The sequence below is a fragment of the Dreissena polymorpha genome, chromosome 5 (genome assembly GCF_020536995.1).
Source record: "Dreissena polymorpha isolate Duluth1 chromosome 5, UMN_Dpol_1.0, whole genome shotgun sequence".
Classification (NCBI taxonomy): Eukaryota; Metazoa; Mollusca; class Bivalvia; order Myida; family Dreissenidae; genus Dreissena; species Dreissena polymorpha.
In genome coordinates this window covers 94,880,427-94,900,497 of record NC_068359.1, presented here as the reverse complement: position 1 = coordinate 94,900,497, position 20,071 = coordinate 94,880,427, and the positions used below count along the sequence as shown (strand labels likewise).

General features: G+C 33.4%; 1 long non-coding RNA gene across 1 annotated transcript; it reads right to left on the bottom strand.

The window, feature by feature from the left end:
• Window positions 1–40: 40 nt before the first annotated feature.
• Window positions 41–19,039, bottom strand: LOC127831935 (uncharacterized). Its single transcript, XR_008026572.1, has 2 exons — window positions 18,920–19,039; window positions 41–1,826 (listed from the first exon to the last, which is right to left on the bottom strand). It is a non-coding gene; the product is annotated as an uncharacterized LOC127831935 (long non-coding RNA).
• Window positions 19,040–20,071: the final 1,032 nt, after the last annotated feature.

The following is a 20,071-nucleotide window of genomic DNA, read 5'->3' as shown; positions in this document are numbered from 1 at the left end:
GTTACAGTTTGTCGATTCTGTAAATATAAGGTAGTTATAAGGGCACTTTGGACAATGGTTCCTACATTATTCCTATCAGGGACATTCTTTCCTATATTACATTTATTGGAATAAGTGCCATTTTGCGAATGGAATAAACATAAAAACCGCATTAAATCAATAATTGCTATAACAACAATGGTAGTATCAATCGATAATGACCACTTTGACACCTATGATGTGCCAACCGTGCATAAAGATTACAGAATGGCGTCACATTAAAGGGGCCTTTTCACAGATTTTGGCATGTTTTGAAGTTTGTCATTAAATGCTTTATATTGATAAATGTAAACATTAAATTTAAAAAGCTCCAGTAAAAAATCAAAAATAAAATTTAAAAAAGGAAAACAAAAGTAGCCCGCAGCAGGACTCGAAGTAAAAAACGCATTAGCCAACTGAGCTATCCTGCCAAGGATACACAAGATGCGTATTTTATACCTTATATCATCGTAGTTTCACAAATTTAAACGACATCACTAGAACTTTCCAAATTATTCAATCGCTTCAATCAATTATACATTGAATACAAAATTCATGAAATGCAACATAATGGCGAATTCAAATGTACAGACATTTTCGATTTCAAATCTAAATATCTGGCTTATTTCGCATTTTTCGACACAAGTTGGCAATTTTAATTGTCGGTTAATCATAGGTGTTAGCCTTTGATCAGCGTACACTACATTTTGCCGTGGAGTCAAAATAATGTAGGAGCGACTGTCCGGGTTGACAAAATAATGTAGGAGCGATTGTCCAGGTTGGCAAAATAATGTAGGAGCGACTGTCCGCCCTGTCAAAACATCGTAGGAGCGACTGTCCGCCCTTGCAAAACATCGTAGGAGCGACTGTCCGCCCTGTCAAAACATCGTAGGAGCGACCATCCGCCCTATCAAATTTAGCGTAGGAGCGATTGTCTGTAGGAGAGATTGTCCGGATACCAGGTTTTTCTATAGCTATATATAGACATATAAGGAAAAATGCCCCACCTCCTGGTGCCCATGTTTTTGAACCAACCGGAACCATTTTTGAACTTGCCCAAGATATCATTTTGACAAATCTTCTGACCAAGTTTCATGATGACGGACAATAAACCGGAACAATTTTTTAACTTGTCCGAGATTTCATTTGGAAAAATGTTCTGACCAAATTTTATGAAGTTTGGACAATTAATGTGGCCTCAAGATTGTTTACAAGGCAAATGTTGACGCCACACAACACGCACTCCACGACTGCCAAAAGGCGATCAAAAAAGCTCACCATTAGCACATTGTGCTCAGGTGAGCTAAAGGGCAAAAAGATAATCACTAGAAATTTGTTCCCACAAAAAAATGGTTCTGGGCAACTTCCTAACCACGAACATATTCAGTAGTGTGTCCTGCTTCATTAACACATACTTTCATCCTTAAATATGTTTTGCCATGCTTTGATCTGAATGTAAAAAGCGAATGTCCAGGTCTCTAGCGTGCGTATTGACAATAAATTGCTTTGGATCACTTCGTTCAGTATGTAACACTCAACCCTGATAGGCACAGTGATCTCAACTTGACAGTCTCCAACGTCAGCTGAGTCTGGTTCTGTTGTTGACGATGACTAACCACACTGAGTTGCTTTGTCTTCATACAATGCAGTGTTGAGAGAAGTATCATCCTCAGTTCTCAGTTATGGATTCATCCTCATCGAGCAAGAAACCATCCTCAAGCGCTGTTGGGGATGATTCATCATGTCGAGATGGCTTGTGCTTCTTCTGCACCCCATAACTCAGTCACTCCCTCCTGGGCATGGCCAAACTGAAAATACAAATGAGCATATCAGATGAACACCAAATAATATGAAATGTATTAAATGCTATTCTAAATTTAGATAAAACAAGAGATGTGTTCATCAGAAACACAACGCCCCCTACTGTGCCGCAATTTGACCTTTGACCTTGAAGAATGACCTTGACCTTGAACTTCCACCACTCAAAATGTGCGGATTCATGAGATACACATGCATGACAAATATCAAGTTGCTATGGTATTGTGTGGTATTTAATATTACCTGAGCTAAGACACCTTATTAAATTATCTTCCTATATTATAAATTGATCAACAGGCACCTGTTTTAAATTAAATTCTTAGATTTAATATTCCTTGATCAATGGATTAAAATTAAATTATTAATTAAATTCTTATCTTAATTATTAAATGACTCTTGTTTCAAAACTAAATTTATAAATTAAATCATATATTAAATGATAAATTTATTAAAACTTTCCTTAACTTATAAAACTGAAGCACTTTTTTAATTAAGCACATTCTTCGATGATTTTAACTACACAAAATAAACAAACCATTATGTATACTAATTTACACAAAGTAAGATTGTGAATGAGAATGAAGTCAAATTATAAATGTTTAAATTATTATAAAAAGTTGATTTAATTGGGGAGGGCTAATCTCTTATCTGGCACCATACTGTGTCTGCCATTATAACTTTGATATACATCAAATGATATACATCACCATTCGGTGGACGGACGGACTGACCGACATGTACAAAAAATCTTCCCCCTCTTCTTTGAAGGGGGCATAAATATGGGAAACCATAAAACTATTGAAATCAGAAATTTGCTTATGTATAAATGCATAATAGTTTGATTATTAAATGAGGCATGTATTGATACGTCTTGCTAATTATAGCATTTAAACTTAGAGCAGATAATATAAATATTTTTTAGAGATTAAATTTTCCCCCCACAACTAAAATTTTGTACATAACATCTAACTGTAGTTTTTTCTTTATCAATTGCGGATTTTAAAAATTCACTTAACTTTGTTAAAACAGACAGAGCTTTCTCTTACATCACACATTCTCACAAGTCATATATTTGTACAAAATGCATAAACATATTTTTGGTGTTATTTTGATGCATGTGTATTGTGTATTTATTATTATGGTAGTTTGATGTTTAGCTGTATATGCTTATGTCGCAAATAAACTCGCTGTTCTGTTCTGTTAATTTAATAATATTGGGATTTATTGTGCTCGAATAAAAGTCAGGGGAAGTCTACACTGTGTATTAGCAACCTGCTGTGTTGATCACTATCTTATTAGCTCAATACACAGGCACCTGGCTACTGTACTGGAAAAATTGGATTTACTGCCAAAATAACTGATTTCATTTATTGCTAAATTGTTGTGTACCTTAAAAAAACTTCAATAAATAGTAAACGCTCTACCATTGTCTTATATTTATACCATTTGAAAAAGTTAATGACAATTATTGCAAGCATCCGTTTTATTTACCATTATTATTTTAAATACGCGTTCAATGGCAAATAATACAGGTAAAATCATTATTTGATGTGGATATCAGTACAGTTAATAAATGTTAATAAATGTCTATATATTCTAAGCATAGCATACGCAATTGTATAATTCCGAACTAATATAATTTACTTAAATATGATCTAGCTAGAATCAACATCAACATGGATCAACATCACCGTTGTACTTTTTATTTAGTTTTCAGTAATCTGTCCTTGAAATAGAGGTAGCCTTATTAAAGACAGCGCTAAGTGTGAAAGTGGAGATTAAGAAATAAGATCTATTGCATCGCACTGGCGGTATAGCCTGTAGTCTTAAATAAGACACATTTAAGACATGGATAAAATACAATTATGACACATATGAATCTTTCATTTCTTCAAAAAATAAGCACGTAGTCACATATAAATAAGACACATTTAAGACACATAAACAATATGAATAAGACACATTTGAATCTTTCATTTCTTAAAAAAGGCATGTGAATCTTTAGAATACAATATAAAATAACATGTATTACTGACACATTATTCTCAAACAACATGTTTAATTAAAAAAATGTATCCGTACAATACTCAATATCCTTTTACAATGAATTTAACAAGTTTTCTTTAATGACCGATTCATCAAAGAAACACAAATTCCCAACCATTAACAACATGTTCAATTAAAAAAAAAATGTTTCCGTACAATACTCAATATCATTAAAAAATATTGCTCAAAAATCTGTTTTACTATATAACGTCTGGCATTTTTACCTTTGGCATTTTTACCTATGGCATTTTTACCACTTTACCTCTGGCACTTTTACCGCTGGCATTTTTACCTCTGGCATTTTTACCTATGGCATTTTTACCGCACACCATATAAATGGGTATCAAAAAGTAAATTTCAGTAGCGTTAAAGATATCATAGCAAATTCAATAAGTATACTGTATTGATATGACAGAAATTAAAATTCAAGTATGAAATGTGTCCACTTTATCAAATTCTAGTATTTAAATGGGTCCAGTTTATAAAACTTCTTGTCCACATTCTCAATGGTATCGTATACAAATGGGTATGCCCCCCCCCCGGGTTTAATGTCCAGGTGTTTGTTACCCCTCACAGCAATTGCTAGGGAAGGGGGGCTACATCTTGTTCGGATTTAAATAATTTTAATGTTTAAGTGGTCATTATTTTATGTTATTTTCTATTGATGCAAAGAAATACTTAAATTACTTCCCAAAATGTATAATATATTATAACATCATTATTTTTTTGGCAAGCATTCCCCACACATTTGGCAACGTCAATATGGTGAAATAATCAAAAATAATATTTTCATGATATTGTTGAAAACACAATAAGAATCTTTTATTGACATACCATATATATATATCGCTCAAATCAGCCAATGGAATAAATGAAGTGTCTTTATTTGTGTCTAGCCGCAGGAAATTTTATTGGACAGTCTGTCTTACAAAGGTCAGGTAAGGTAAAAAGCTGGCTTAGACAGCTTCCACGAGAAAGTACAATTGAAACATATAAATGTAACTGTTAAGCATGTGCTAATTATAGCAAAAAAACAAAACCTGCATATTTAATTGGCTCTGGAGATAATCTGTCTACTGGGGTCGGTGATGTCCCCCAATAGCTTATCTTATTAGTTAATTTATAAACTGCAGTGTGATAGCTCTTATAATGAAGTGAAGCAAAATGTCTATGTCACAAAAGAATGTTACTCTCAGTTGCAACTGGGCAAACATGTGGTCAATAACTCGAAAAAAAAATCAATGAAATTAATGATTTTAACTTATTTTTTAACATGATTAATGTTTTTTTCATTGATATATTATTAATTGGTAATCTCAACCAAAGTGATCAAATTGATTACAAATGTATTAATTCATGCATTTAAAAATATTTGGGCTTCTAGACCCTTTATCAACCACTGTTCATCTATAAAAAAAAATCCTATTCTTATTAAGGGTGTCATGATACGCTCCCCTTCATTACTATACGTATCGCGGTACAGTGTGTACGATACAATATGTAATGGGATACGTATTGTCAGATGGAAACAACATACAAACCATTTTAAACCATTTTTTCAATTTTATTTAAAGACCTCTACATACATTCATTTCTTTAATTTGTAAAAATCCTATTCTTATTAAGGGTGTCATGATACGCTCCCCTTCATTACTATACGTATCGCGGTACAGTGTGTACGATACAATATGTAATGGGATACGTATTGTCAGATGGAAACAACATACAAACCATTTTAAACCATTTTTTCAATTTTATTTAAAGACCTCTACATACATTCATTTCTTTAATTTGTAAAAAATGTTTTTTATTTTAAATTCATGATTACAAAATTTGTCATTTAAAAATGTGATATGAGATGATATTGGGAGAATTTCCGTTAACATTGATCCAATTACTGTGCCACATATTTTATTGATTGCGCCAATGAAATCTTTCTTGCCGCGTATTGTTACAACATCCAAACATTTAAAGTTTACTTGGCGCGTTGGCGCATATGAAAAATGCTGTACCGTACCATACGCACTCGAAGGCGTATCATGCACCGTACTGAGAGGAGACTATTACGATATACCGTCCCACAGAGTACCGTGACACCCTTAATTCTTATCCTATTAACTTGCACAAAAAAGAAAGATGCATGGTACTGCACGATTATTGCATTTGATGTTCATGGGCATTTGAAAAGTGCGGTCACTCATTCAACTTCTATCAGAAAGGAAAGAAAATGCCAGAGTCTCTCCACTGGTGCAGAAGTTGCATGAATTGCTTTTTCAAAATGTAACTTGTATACATGGGTTAACATGGTTCACTAAAATTCTCATGAAATCAATTATTTGACTGATTACTTAACTGTTCCCACACCTAATTAAGCTCCAACACTTATTTTTTGCATAAATGCAGATCATCAATGCAATAGACTGTATTCGGAACTCAACTTATCGTTAGGTACAATAAACTTTTTACCATTATGACCCTACTGTCACATGAATATTCTGGTACCGTACTTACTTAGTTTGAACAAGACTTTCCAAGCAATATAAGTCCAATACCGATGAAACTCCACCATTTTCAGCAATATTTCTAGTCTATTTGTTGCCATACCAATCAGAATTATTGACATTGGAACACAATGAATTGACATGCATAATCTCCATGTTGCCTTCTATCCATGTTACAAGTTTCATGAAAAAATATGTAGAACTTTAAAAATTATCGCAGGATCCACTATTTTCAGCAATATTTATAATCTATTTGTTGCCATCGCAACCATAATTCTTGATGTAGGAACAAAATGAAGTGACGTGCATAATCTCCATATTGCCATCTATCCATATTTTCAAGTTTCATGAAAAAATATGAAGAACTTTTAAAGTTATCACAGGATCCAGAAAAGTGTGACTGACTGACTGACTGACAGACAGAGCAAAAACCATAAGTCCCCTCCATTTTCACCTGTAGGGGGAATAACAATACGCATTCCCGTGGATCTAGATCAATTTTATTTGTACCTCATGTTAATTAGTGGAAAAACCAGTTGTAGGCAAGTTCCAAATAAGAACTATTGTTCAGACTTAATCCCTTTAAATACCCCTCGGACCGAGAGCTATCAGAGATCTACACCACTTGAGTAATTAACTACATGAGAAGTTGGCAAGTGTCTGATGTTGTTAATGTGTCATTTGTCTTCATGAATTGAAATTGAATCTGCTTTTTGGTCAAAAGTAATCATAATCATAAAATAATAATGAGTAATGACCTCTTGTAGAGGTAATCTATAAAATTATTATTTAAGTAATACAAAAGCTATAATTAATGATCAATCCATGATTAATGAAAAAAGTAATCAATTAATAATCATGATGATAACAGATTAACAATTATGATTACCCCATGTCTGCTACTGGCAACTTATTGAAAATATAACCCCATTTCTCAGGTAAAAAGTTTTATCAACTCATCAAATAATTATGAAATGGTATTTGTACTAAATACTTCACGTAAAAATGAAAGTTAGATTATAATTTGACATTTGCACAACAGTAGATAGCAGCTTGTGCTTCAGTGATGTGAGACACAAAGAAACTATTATCAAGCATGTGCAATACCCTTAATGTTTTGAAGCATATTTAATTTGCATGAAATGTACAACTCTTTTATCTTGAAATAATTAATGAGAAAATCAGAGCTTCCCTTGACATACTTTTTTGTATCTTCATCACACCCTAGGGTGAATTAAAAAGAGCCAAAACAAAAACACAATTTCTGATAGAATATTGGAAATAGTGTCACAAAGCATTTGGAGAGAATGTTCAAAAGAAATTGTAAATCAGGGCTCGAAATTAACACTCGCACACTCGCAAAATGCCAGTGAAAAATACTGATTAGGAGTTAAGTTTTAAGCCACTAGTATTTTTTTGCGAGTACATAAATAGTGGGAAAAAAACTAGTAATATAAATGCGCTCGACGTCATGAACGCTAAACCGTAGCAGGGCTCGAAATTAACACTCGCACACTCGCAAAATGCGAGTAAAAAATACCGAATGCGAGTCAAGTTTTAAGCCACTAGTATTTTTTTGCAAGTAAATAGTGAAAAGAAATGAGTAGGTATAATGCTGCTCGACGCATGATCACTAAATCTTAGGTCAATTTATAGAACGCCCAAGAACCCTTATGCGTAACCCTTGTATGTAGACTGGTATATACAGACACGCGGATGGTATTGGTACAAAGGAAGTGAAACAGTCGACTATTCACACATGTTCATTGAAGCGAAAAATAACTTGTCACTTTATTCCCACAGACGGAAATAACACAAAATATACATAATACAAAAGATAAAGCAAAGTTAACCGTTTAGTTAGAAAAAACAGATTTTAAATCCTTCTATGAAAACAGTGAATTAGTGGAAAAAATAACTTAAAATAAGACTAAAACTTGTTATAGATGAAGATGGTCAATCAAGCTAATGTGGGCCCTTGTGGTACAAGGAACTGATATCTTTGTATGGTTGCAGAAATAAAATGTGTATACATGTTAAGTACTTTTATTTTGTTTAAATAGAACTAAACTAAAAACCAAGGGTTTTTTATGTTTCCATCAAAATTTGCGAGAATGTTTTTGATTTTGCGAGTTGGTATTAAAGCTGCTCGCAATTTTTTGCAAGTAGAAAAAAAAGTTAAATTCGAGCCCTGCGTAGGTCAATTTATAGAACGTCTGAATACCTGTATGCGGAAGCGCACACCTTGTATGTAGACTGGTATACTTATAGTACAGATACGAGGATAGTATTGGAACAAAGAACGTGAAACAGTTGACTATTCACATTTGTTCATTGAACTTGAACAGACATGGCGTCGAAGCCAAACATAATTAGTTTCTTTTTGCCTACAGATGGAAAAAAATACGAAAGATGAAGTAAAGTTAACCGTTGATTTGTATTTTGGTGACGTCGCACTCAACACACGATATCATAGCTGATTTTTTTCAATATTTGAAAAGTTTTAAACCCATTAAAAATATCCCAAACTGACACTTAAACTTGTTTTCTGAGTGAACACGACACACTTATATTCGAAAACAATGCCCTTATGGTCCAAGGAACTGATATATTTGTATGATTGCAGAAATAAAATGTGTATGTTAAGAACTTTTGATTTTGTTTTAATAGTACTAAATTAATGTCCGAACTTTTTTATGTTTCCTGCAAAATTTGCGAGACTGTTTTTGATTTTGCGAGTTGGTATTAAAGCAGCTCGCAATGTTTTGCAAGTAGAAAAAAAAATAAATTTCGAGCCCTGTAAATACATTTTAAATGTTTATTTATGGATTATGATGAACAATTTAATGATCAATATAAAAAGTGCTTATGAAATGCTGGGAACAAATTAAAATGAATGTTGCCTGATTGAAATCCCATTGTGGTTTTTCCAGAGACTGTTTATCATCTTTGATGTGAGGTGTGAGCATTTAGAAGCCCTTAAATCAATTGAAAGTCTGTCACATTGAATCTTAAATTATGATACTGAATATTGAATTGTGTAAAAGGTCCCTTTTTTGGGCTGGACTAAATGACTGCCAACTTATGACATTGAACAACAAGTTTTACTGTAAAGTGTCAAATGAGCAGTACAACAATTGGCCCAGTGACACCCCATTTGCACAAATATTTGTTTGGTACTTTTTCAATCATTTTTAACCCTAGCATTATAACTCCTTAGTAAACTCCTAACAACAAGTATCGTTGAAAGCGATGGATGCTCCCCGATGATGCGCTTTGTCAATCTATGTGTTAATAACCACCTAAAAAAATATATTATTAGCCTCGGTGACCTTGACCCCAAATGACATCAAGCGTCATCAAAAGGTAGAGGTCTATATATGTAAGGTACCTACATGCCAAATATGTAAGAGATCAGTAAAATATTGAAGGCGCTATGAAAAACTGTAACAAAAGTGTGACGGAAAAATATATAATAAGCCTTGGTGACCTTGACCTTTAACCCAGTGACCTAAAAACTCATCAAAAGGTAGAGGTCCATGCAAGGTACCTACATGCCAAATATGAAAGAGATCGGTAAAGTAGTGAAGGCGGATGGCCCTATGAGAAACTGAAACAAAAGCGTGACGGAAAATGTATTATTAGCCTCGGTGACCTTGACCTTGAACCCAGTGACCTTAAACCTCATCAAAAGGTAGAGGTCCATGCAAGGTACCTTCATGCCAAATATGAAAGAGATCAGTAAAGTAGTGAAGGCCCTATAAGAAACTGTAACAAAAGCATGACAGAAAATCTATTATTAGGCCTCTGTGACCTTGACCTTGAACCCAGTGACCTCAAACCTCATCAAAAGGTAGAGGTACATGCAAGGTACCTTAGACATGCCAAATATGAAAGAGATCCGTAAAGTAGTGAAGGCCCTATGAGAAACTGTAACAAAAGCGTGACAGAAAAATCTATTATTAGCCTCGGTGACCTTGACCTTGAACCCAGTGACCTCAAACCTCATCAAAAGGTAGAGGTCCATGCAAGGTACCTACATGCCAAATATGAAAGAGATCGGTAAAGTGTTGAAGGCGCTATGAGAAACCGTAACAAAAGTGTGACGGAAAGAAGGAAGGAAGGAAGGACAAACTGGCCACTATATGCTCCGCCAAAATTTTATTTCGGGAAGCATAAAAATATAACACTTGTTTAACCCTTTCCCACACAAAAGCAAAGTGGAAGTGGCTATGTGCAAACAGCATAACTTCAGAACAGCCTGTGAATAAAATGCAGGCTGTTCAGGTTTTATGCTGTTTGCTGCTCATCAGTATCTAAGGGTTGGAAATGAAGCCTTTAAAACTTGGATCTAGTAAGAAAGGTCTTGAATTAAATATAACTTTCTAAGTGACTACAAATGCGTCAAAATATGTACCTAAGGGGTAAAGGGATAAACAAAAAGTAAGGATTTGTAGTAAAAAACTAAGAAGATTGCCAGTAGTATTACAAACAAATAAAACTATGTATTTAAAACTGATAATATTGTCTTTGTGAAATTAATCTGCAGATTCATTAGCCAATTGTTCTCAATAATTAAATCAAATACAACTGATAGATTTACCATGCCAACACATTGTTTAAAACAATTATTATAATACTTGTTTTCCTCAATAAAAAAACAACCTATTTCGTCTTCATTTAAAATTAATAAAAAACCCTCAAATCTCAAGATTGTTTGACCTGGAGATAATAAGATATTTGTGTGGAGTGTGTCCTTCAGCTTATCAGTTACTGTGTTACTGATTGTAATCTAATAAACCGTGGGTGACTGTGCTCTCTAGGGGTCTAAGGTGACAAAATAAGATAAGACTGGATGCATGTATTTAAGAGGGCATAAGGCACTATTTGGATTTTTTAAATTAATAAATGACATTAAATAAAAATGGAAACTAACAAACTAACAGCTCATAGATTATGGGCATTCAATAGTGGTGATATTATATTGTTAGCAAAAAACAACTGCATTCATTTATCAAAAAGAAACTTAACACATAAAATTGTCTATTTGGTATCTGAAAAATCTTTTCTTGCTGAAATTGTGATGTGCACACCATCAATGCATTTGGTTACGTAATATCCCATATTTCTACGAATTCACTGATGGTATTGACACAACTTACATGTAACTGTAACAATAATAAATATTAATAATAATTATAATGCGAAAAAGTTTCCATCGTAGATTTTCATTTACAAGTAATTGATCGCCTGATAATAAAGGCCAATTTGGTGCAGTCACACCAGCAACAAGTATTTGATTTCCATTCTGGGACCAGGGTCGATGTAAATTGTTTCGGAGGTAACAATACAATATAGGTGGAGCTAAAATTAGGTACTCTGGTTGATCCACATGGCACATGACCATGTCAACTTTAAAATATGTTTTTCAGTGAGTCAGAGATTAATGCATAGAATTAAGCTCTTAATATTGAAAATTCTTCCCACATTTTGAGTCTTAACTGCAGGAGCTCCAGGTCAACACATTGTCATAAGCATGATAATACATATTCATCATCACACACTGTCATGTAATTATTCAGGTGAGGAAGGAACTAAGAAATAAAATATATGCACACATGCACACATTTGTTCACAACCTGTGGCTTTCAAGCCTTAAAGATGCAGCAGACGTAAACATCCTCAGGTGTGAAAAATGATGTTCAATAAATTAAAAATAATCTACAGTAGATACACTTGATTAACCACACAGACGAAATCTACAGTACTGTAACAACACTTAAGCATGTGAATAATTTCATCATTGTTCAATTAATGGATTTTTTTCAACATTTGACCAACAAAATTTTTGTTGTAGTAAATACATTCAATACCAACAACAAAACAATCAATTATAAAAGTGGATAACATTCATTAACCCTTTCAGTGCGGGAACCGAATTTTAAAGGCCTATGCAAAACGTGGCGTCTCATCAGGATCCAAACTGTTTGCTATTCTGATAGTATTCTTTGAAAAAAATCAAAGAAAATGCTAATTTTAGAAATTCAGCAGACGACGTTTTAGCAGACAACAAATTTCCCAGCATGCAAAGGGTTAAGGGGGCAGGGGATATATTTTTGCCCAAATTTCAAGTTCCGAAAGGCAGCAAACAGTCAAATCCATTTCATCAAAACAGAAAGTGACACAAGAACGCCTATTTGTGTCAGTGTCATAACATAGCGCTAAGGCAACATGCATTGAAAATAAAACCAAAGACAAGGCCAGCTTCTTCACTTGTGAAACTATTGCCCTTGATCTTCCCCCTGGAAGCGAGACAATTCACCCCCAAGACAATTGACATGACGCCTTATCTATGATCGCTCCGCCCACTAGAATTGATCCACCAATCAGCGATCGATTAATCGGGCGCACTCGTTAGCAACGACCTGTCCGCCATTTTCTAGACAAGCTACATGTTTAGGTTCACTTTTATTCCAACGAGTTTCTTTTGTTTTCCTCTTTAAAAAAACGATTAAAAATGGTTAAACGGTGTCAATGGGGATTATGTAACTCGGACAATCGATATCCTGACAGATTAGTTGGTGACATTGAATTTATTTCGTTTCCAAAGCGGAAATTTCCAACGAGGCAATGCGGTCTTGACAAGAGCGAGTGGAAGCTTCAAGAATTACCGAGATCCCCTTTATAGAACATTAATTTATTTCACAAACTTGAAATGTCATATAAGCAATAACTAAGCATTATTAAGTATGTATTATGTCACGTGTGCATGTAAAATAATTGAGAATTTTGGTACCCAATTCGTGTTACTTTACTATGAAATCCCCGTTAAAAATCGCGTTTCTGTGTGTGTCAGAAACAAGTGAAAACCATTTTGTTATTATTTTAATAAAGACGTATCGATAAATGCTATTGTAAAAGAGTTATTATTACTGATATTAGTTAACCAATAAATGAGGTAACTTCGGGGAAGTCGGTACCTGCGCGAGCGTCTGATATTGGTAGCCTTATTAATTTATAATAGCCTGACCGTATTCCATTTTGTACAACGCTAATTTTATATCAGACAATGTCCAAACTTACTGTGTTGTTTTTGCGCTTTTAATAATACTGATTGATAAATGTCCCATAAGCAATGTTTAATATGATTAATATCACTTTTATACGCAATAACATGTGGGATTGAGGTACCCACCTGGCGTCAGAAAGCGCATAAAAACTTCACCAAATTCCCAGTTATAAAGCGCTATTTCGTGTCAAATACACGGGTAGGGGGGAATATTTCAGTAAAAATTGTGTTAATAACACTGGTAAATACCGGTGAAGTGTTAATTTATTGCAAATTCCACCATTACACGTAATAACGGGTTCGATTTCGGTAAGCGTGCAAGTGTTTGGGAGCGTGTTTAATGTACCGATTTACCCGTTATAAATAGCTGATGTTCTCTTTAATCGTATATTTTTTTTGCATTTGCAGAATAACTAAATTGCATCAACCCCTTTACAAGTGTAATATGGTGTTAAACAAGTCCATAAAATCATCCGGAATATCGCGTAAATCTATATGCAGTCTATAGGCAAAGAAGCCATTTTGGTGAAAGCTTGTCTAGGTTTTCTTCCCGCTGAGCCACGTGATTAAGTGGGCGGAGCAATCACTGATAAGGCGTCATGTCAATTCACCCCGAGGAGACAATTCACCCCCTAGACAATTCACCCCTGCTCCTGGACAATTTTTTTTATATCTTTTTCTGTTTGTTTAGGATTTAGTAATTACAAATATCTTTTTTCTAAGGATAGTTATTTGTATTCTTTTTTATTTTTATGAAGTTCTAATAAAAGCATATTAAGATGTTCTCAGAATTTCTTTCTTTTTTTCATAAAATTACTTGCAATTGAAACATAACTGTGCTTTTTATCTATTGATGTTTGTTTTTGTTATTAACAATATCTTATTATTAACAATATCTTATTATTGTTTTTATGTCATTCAATAATTTATTATGTGTTTATGTTTTATTTAAGATTGATTTTATTCATTAAAACAGTTTATATTTGTAAAAAGTGTATAAATAAATAATAATGGTATTGGATACATTATTTGGAAATAATCTAATTGTTTTATTTGATAAGTTATGCAAGATTTCGAAATTTTTATAAAATTACTATATTTATTTTTAAATGGGAAATATAATATAAAATATTTGTCACATAATCAGTCAACAATGTAACAACACCTAAAAAACAACCTTTTTCACACCCATAAAGGTATCAATAAACAGATAATCTGTCAGGCATTTAGAGCTGATGAGGGTACTGATTATCTAATGGTAGATAAGGCTATTACTGATTGGGGTTGCTTAGAGATAAGGCTGTAGTATGGAATGAGTTAACATACTGTATGATTGAAGTGGACTTGAATTGAGTACAATTTTTGTAAAAAGTACATTACATTTCAAAACATTTTTAAGAGAAGCATACTAGCGGTATTATAGTAGATTTTAATAAATCATGAGGTATTGGTGTATAAGTAGCATTTCAAAAAATTATAACATAAAATGGTGTGAATTTGATACTGGCTTTGAAAAGAATACTGATAATTGCAGACTAAAATATGTTTCAATACACAACATTACCAAACACAACTTCTATCACTAATCCTTCAATGAGAGAAAATCCAACAACTTAATGGATAATAAGAATAAAAATAATAATTTTTTTAATGAAACACTTTTGTTTATAGGCAGGTAAATAATAACCAAAATATCAGATGAACAACAATAGAATTTTTTAATACAATACCAGGTCTTAGAATTGCCCAGCCCAACATAATTATTTGTCAATGTGTGTAACTGAAGTCTTTGTTAATCTGTGTTGACACTTTGATAAAGCCTTGTCAGGTGTGTGAATGCTTGATTGTAATACCCATTAATAGCACGCTTCCAACCAGATTAAATTTCCTTTCTTTAATTTAGGTTTTCTTATCAATTAAACCATAATATTTTATTAAATTAATTATCCCATCTAATATGAATAAATAAGTAATTGTCATAATGTAAAATTCTAAGAATTAAATGAAACTAATTAATCTACTTCAATATTTGACAAAGTTCTCAAATAATAAAATAGCAGTTAACCTTATAATATTATTTCAGTCTTCACGATAGTTCATTTTATCTACTAGCCATTCGGGCTACTGGAATGGTAAAGACAAGTAGCCCAGCAGCAAAATTACTAGCCCAAAGTAAATTTGTTAAAATATACACCCTGTTAAAGGGTTTCATCTTTCAATAGAAGTTAATCTATTAAAAGTAAAATTGTATCCAGGGTATGTTAACTGTAAAGCCTATTGCAAAAACAATTGCAACACAATATAACAAGTCAATGTAATTATGTCCTTTATTAATTATAAGTATTTAACATGTGATAAACAACTTCTTCGTTTATCTAATCATCACTGCAATTGACATGACGCCTTATCTATGATCGCTCCGCCCACTAGAATTGATCCACCAATCAGCGATCGATTAATCGGGCGCACTCGTTAGCAACGACCTGTCCGCCATTTTCTAGACAAGCTACATGTTAAGGTTCACTTTTATTCCAATGAATTTCTTTTGTTTTCCTCTTAAAAAAAACGATTAAAAATGGTTAAACGGTGTCAATGGGGATTATGTAACTCGGACAATCGATATCCTGAAAGATTAGTTGTCGAGATTTAATTTATATCGTTTCCAAAGCCGAAAAGAGATCTTGAGAACTGTAAGAGTTGTATAAATACATGCGGTCGTCACCACAAACAACTGAACGTCAACACTGTCAAAGACAATTATAATATATTTTTATCGGATATACTAGCAGATTTAAATAGTTTATGTTATCGATCTGATTATCACATAATATTTCACTTTTTTTAAATAGTTTTATTAGTTACTAGGTCAGAAGCGAGGTTCATCTGAGAACGAAAGAGAAATAAAACCCACAATGAAGCCTATTTCATGCTGTGTTTTATTACTCTGATAGTAATGCACTTAATTGACATCATACATGTTATTTGAAGGTGACATGTGATTTATTATCTTATTAACGGTATCTACACATTTGCGCTCATGTGGTGTCACCAATAAACGCTTTTAATCCACACTAGGAGCTCGAATGCCTAGATCTCATTTTTTAAACGAGTTTCTATATTTTGTTCGGATTAAAAAACGGACATGAAATATGGCAAAAACGGTGTAAAAAGGGTAAATGCAACTCTGACTTTTAATATCCAGAAAGATAAGTTAGATGAATTAAATTTATACCATTTCCAACGCGGAAATGCGGCCTTGACAAGAGCGAGTGGAAGCTTAAAAAATTATTGAGATCCCCTTTAAAAAACATTTATTTATTTCACAAACTTGAAATGTCATATAAGCAATAACTAAGCATTATTAAGTATGTATTATGTGTGCATGTAAAATAATTGAGAATTTTGGTACCCAATTCGTGTAACTTTACGAAATCCCCGTTAAAAATCGCGTTTCTGTGTGTGTCAGAAACAAGTGAAAACCATTTTGTTATTATTTTAATAAATACGTATCGATACATGCTATTGTAAAAGAGTTATTATTACAGATATTAGTTAAACAATAAATGCGGTAACTTCGCGGAAGTTGGTACCTATAGTGATTGATAAATGTCCCATAAGCAATGTTTAATATGATTAATATCACTTTTATACGCAATAACATGTGGGATTGAGGAACCCACCTGGCGTCAGAAAGCGCGTAAAACTTCACCGAATTCCCAGTTATAAAGCGCTATTTTGTGTCAAATACACGGGTAGGGGGGAATGTTTCTGTAATAATTTTGTTAATAACACGGGTAAATACCGGTGAAGTGTTAATTTATTGCAAATACCACCATTACACGTAATAACGGGTTCGATTTCGGGAAGCGCGCAAGCGTTTGAGAGCGTGTTTAATGTACCGATTTACCCGTTATAAATAGCTGATGTTCTCTTTAATCTTATATTTTGTGCATTTGCAGAATAACTAAATGGCATCAACCCCTTTACACGTGTAATATGGTGTTAAACAAGTCCATAAAATCATCCGGAATATCGCGTAAATCTATATGCAGTCTATAGGCAAAGAAGCCATTTTGGTGTTAGCTTGTCTAGGTTTTCTTCATGCTGAGCCACGTGATTAAGTGGGCGGAGCGATCACTGATAAGGCGTCATGTCAATCCTGGAGATTCTCTTAGTCAGAAACCATATCCTGTAAAACAAGCAACCTGATAGTTATTTTCCAGAAGTTTACTTGACAAGTGAAGGCATACTTTTATCATACATGTTGACTTTTTTCTTATGCTGTGTTTTTAAGGGTAGCTTATTAAACTCTGTCTTACAGAAGTAGCTTCTCCTTCATCACTGATTTTTTACCACTTTTCTTGAAATTCACGTTTCCGTGATTTTTCAAAGTCATTTGTTGACTTACGATCAGAAGTGGGCAGTTTCTTGCCTGGTTTCGCTCCAGCTACGTATTTAAGCATTATGCAGCCTTATGCGCGTAGGGACTTACAACTTTGGAAATAAACACACAAACAAGGTTACAAAGTAAAACGTTGTTTATTCCGGAAATGCAAGCCGCGTACGTTGATAAGTTTACCTCAGCAGAAAACACATCAGCATGACGTGTGCCAATAGTAAATAACCAGTCTAAATTGTTCACCACGTGGCCTGTGTTGAGACTGGAAAATGACCGTTGAATGTATGGACCAATCGGAACGCGTTTAAATCTCGTATTTTAGGCGAAGATGTACGAAGTTCTGTCGGAAATCTTCGCAAAGTACTCACAAAATAATGACTTTTATCACACTTAAAAATGAAACAATATTGATACACGGAATTTCTACTGGTCCGACGGGCGTACAATATGGCAATTTTAATAGGCCAGAGCTATAATTTACAAGCCTAGGCCAACGGGCGTGCGCTTATTTCGCAGTATGTTATTTAAATCCAATGCACAAATATTATCAATACAAAATACTTAATTTGTTTCAATTTTATATGTTGTAACACAGTTTATAGAAAAAAAAGCATTGGTTGGATTGCATTTGACAAAAAACACTATTTCATCTTTCATTTACATACAACATTTATTATCTTCACATCAAAATTATGCTACAAAGTCAAAATTATAACCCCAAACATCTGTTCACAACTTATTTTAAAATATGACAAAAGCAAATGACAATACAATATCATATAAAAAATATGGCAGTGAATTGTCTTGGGGGTGTATTGTCCAAGGAAATCAAATTCTGGAGTGAATTGTCCAGGGGATGAATTGTCTTGGGGGTGAATTGTCTGAGTCTCTGACACCCTTTCCCCCACCCACCTACTTTTTAATGAAAAATTGAGAAATTTACCCATTTCATGGCATGCAAAGTACATTCAAACAGAATGCAATTCTAGTTTTGGCTACATTACTCATTAATTTCAACCATGTGCTGTGCTTATTTACCTAGAAGTCTTTAGATTTTTCACAATTTACCTTCTAAGTTCTGTTCTGTTTCTGCAGCGTGAAATATTGACCTTCGCAAAAACCTCCTTTTTGGAGATCCAAAATATCCTTGCAAGGGAGCTGTCGCTAGTTTCAATTTTCAATGTTTTTATTACAATATTTTGAGACATTCTTTCTTAAACCTAACACAAGAAATACCTTTTATAAATTCCTAATCGATTTTTAAAGACCATAGGTTACCCATACCTTAAAGATATGTAATTTTTCCCCCTTTCACTGATATGTGCTCGGTACGACTAAAGAGCGTATATTACTATATTCGCGAAAGGGGCGAATATTAACAAATATCGGCTGTTTTAAAATGGTTTTCTAACATTTTTGATATGGAAATTCTTCTATGAATATAATTCTTCCTGATGTATTTATTCTGTTAAGATCGAGTGAACATTTAAGTGGTTTTTCGTGACATTTGTGAAATGTCTATGTAGTCTTTGTAGAGCTCTTTTTCAGCGTTCATGTTTTGTTTTTGTTAATTATTTGTATTCTAATTTCTATTTAATTGTTATAAATTTTATATAAGCTGATATGTTTTACTTTTTTAATAAGCTATGACAGATTTTGAAATGTTCATACGTTAGTATGTTAAAGTGATATTATAGGAATATTACAGTTTATAGGTGTCTATCGCAACCGTTGTTTATTTTTGGTGTTTTCACTTCATATACACTTATATTTGTTAATGCAGCATCAACATACTACAACAATATCCCGGAAAGAGAAAAATAATGCATTTGAATATCAACCGTAGTTTCGTTTTGACAACTGACGACACACAAGATTTGATTTACGAAGTGAATCTAAATCTAGTTTTAGTGCAGATTCGTTCATACGACACAAATACACTATTTTGTTTTACGGATCATATCGGCTTAGAGGACTGGGTGAGTCATGTAAAATATCGACTATAATATATACTTTTTATAAACAACTGGCAGCAAGATGAGTTGCAGATAATTCGTCAGTAACCACATTTAAACTAACTCTTTTGACCTGTTAATTATGTTCAGCTCAATTCAACAGTGAAACATGCCCATACTATCACTTTAATTGTTAATTTGGAATTGTAATAATAAACCATATGTCACCTAATCAGTCAAGAAAGTAACTATACCTGAAAACACC